Genomic DNA, 2,545 nt, shown 5'->3' on the forward strand with positions numbered 1-2,545 from the left:
CTGATCTCATTGGTCTCTCTTAAAACTTTTTTTTTTAATTTTTAAGAATTTATGTGTTTGGGATGCCTGGGTGGCTCAGTGGGTTAAAGCCTCTGCCTTGGGCTCAGGTCATGATCCCAGGGTCCTGGAATCGAGTCCCACATCTGGCTCTCTGCTCAGCGGGGAGCCTGCTTCTCCCTCTCTCTCTGCTTGCCTCTCTGCCTACTTGTGATCTGTCTGTGAAATAAATAAATAAAATCTTAAAAAAAAAAAAAAGAATTTATTTATTTGAAAGAGAGAGACAGCCAGAGAGGGAACACAGGCGGGGGGGAGGGGAGTAGGAGAGGGAGAAGCAGGCTTCCTGCCAAGGAGGCAGCCCGATGCAGGGCTCCATCCCACAACTCCCGTATCCTGACCTGAGCCACCCAGGCGCCCCTCTCCTAAAACTCTTGAGTGCCTCGCTGTTGCCCTCAAGGTAAACCCAAGCTCACACCTTTGCAATGTCAGCCGTCTGGCACTTGTCCTCTCTGCACTGCCTAGAACCCTCACCGCCCTACTTCTGTGGATCGTGGAATGCTCTGCCCAGATGGCACTGAACAGTCCGTCACCAGTGGTCACCATGCACACCTGGCTCCGCCGTCACATACGCGCTCCTTGCGGATGAAACGTCGGGGTTCCACTCTATTCCTTGAGTCCAGCACAAAGTGTAATGCAGTTCTCAGCAAATTGTGGTTGAATGAATGTAAATATTTCCACGTTTTATTTTATTTTTGTTTTATTTGAGGACAAAAGACATTTTTACTTGCAGTCAAAATTTATAAAACAGAGTCAGACTTTCTAGTTGGATCAAACTCAAATCTATAATCCCGAAAATCTGTCTTCCGCTCTGCCCCCTGGCGGTAGTCCCAGTCCCGGCAGGAAAACGAACGTGCCGTTAAATAAGGCATTTCCAGGAACGGGGGCGTGACGGCGAACGGTCATTTGCATACCCAAAATGCATTGCACACCGGACAATTTCTCACTTAGAAATGACTCGATTTTCACTTTTTCTTTGAATTATTTTTCCCCCAGAATAAGGCTACTGTCACAAAATGGTCCGAAAAAAAGAGAGAAGTCAGTAATTCTTTCGAGCAAAGAGTCACCATCACTGTATTCGGGGTAACAGTTACCCGAGGAACGTGTGCGGAGGTTTGAGGGCATACTCTGGTTTCTCTTCAGATCGCATAAATCTTTCGCCTTTTACTAAAGATTTCCGTGGAGAGGAACAATTCTGAGTTTTTTACCAATTTTTTGAGGCCTTGCGCTTGCAAGGCTATTGATGCTGTTCAATGAAAGACCTTCCTGATTTTTAAAAGGTGCTACAACTTGGCTGTTAGGTTTGTTTGCATCTTTGCACTACGGCTTAGCTTATTAGTAATAAAAATTTTGTTGTTGTAAATGCTAAGGAGTTTATACGTTAAAATTTGTTACTTTTTTACGTGGTTTTTCCCGGTGTTTCAGATCTTTGCGTGCTTGGGCGCGCTTGCTGGAGATTCTCAACAATTTCTTTTCACAACCCTTGTGCAAATCTGAGTTTCATCCTCTGAGCGGACCCCAACTGCAGAAAACCGCCGACGTGCCCCCGCTCCCGGGCCCCCCGCGGAAGCTGGCACAGGCATTTTTGCGCAGCAGAGAACACCCAGTTAACCTGGTTTGCCCGGACTTTGGATAAAGCTTTTTTGTAAAAGATGACCGCGGCATACCTATTCGCACGCTTTTCGAGGAGGGGAATGCCGTCCAGGCGCAGCACCTTTCTGATCCTGGCTGCAAGGGTCGCGTTTACTGTGAGCTTTCCAAGAAATAGCTTCAAACAACTGAAGCGTAATTGGCTGTTTTTCCTATAACAGGTTTGTAAGTACTGCTGTCGGTTTGGTTTTCCTGATAAGTTCATTAAAACCAGCGCTGGATCACTTGTGAAAACTCTGAATGAGAAAGGCTTTCAATCGTGGTTAGAATGGATTTGATTAAACTCGAGAGGAAGCTAATGTTTTAACCAATCCCACTGGCCAGAGTTTAGCTTTGGGATCCCGCCGGGGTGTGGGGTAGGCTGGGAAATGTAGTCTTTCCCCCAAGGCAGCCTTGAGGCCTGCTCATGGTGTGAGACTCCAGGAGGGAGGGGGTGAATCCCGGGCAAGAAAACTAGCAGTGTTTGGACCAGCAAGCGCGGGAGGGAAGGCATCCCAAAGTTCCCTCCTTGAATTTCTCCACCTCCCAGGCCAGTACGTCCTTCCTCCTTCCTGGGCACTTTTGATGCCCCCCCCCTTTAAAGATATATTTATTTATTTATTTGAGAGGAAGGGGAGAGGGGTAGAGGAAAAGGGAGAGAGAGTTCCAAGAGGACTCCACGCTGAGCTCAGAGCCCCATGCGCTGCTCTGTCTCATGACCCTGAGATCCTGACCTGAGCCAGACCGGAGAGTTGGTGGCTTAACCCACTGAGCCACCCAGGAACCCTTTGATGCCCCTTTGTATAGAGGACCATGGCCCAGCTAACAAATTGCTTAAACAGGAAAAGAAACATCTGGGAAC

General features: G+C 47.7%; 1 non-coding gene across 1 annotated transcript; it reads left to right on the forward strand.

Moving 5' to 3' along the window:
- The first annotated feature begins 1,177 nt into the window (after positions 1 to 1,177).
- LOC122901480 lies at positions 1,178 to 1,293 on the forward strand. Its single transcript, XR_006383498.1, has one exon. It is a non-coding gene; the product is annotated as a U5 spliceosomal RNA (small nuclear RNA).
- The last annotated feature ends 1,252 nt before the right edge of the window (positions 1,294 to 2,545 follow it).

The sequence above is a fragment of the Neovison vison genome, chromosome 2 (genome assembly GCF_020171115.1).
Source record: "Neovison vison isolate M4711 chromosome 2, ASM_NN_V1, whole genome shotgun sequence".
In the NCBI taxonomy this organism is placed as follows: domain Eukaryota; kingdom Metazoa; phylum Chordata; class Mammalia; order Carnivora; family Mustelidae; genus Neogale; species Neogale vison.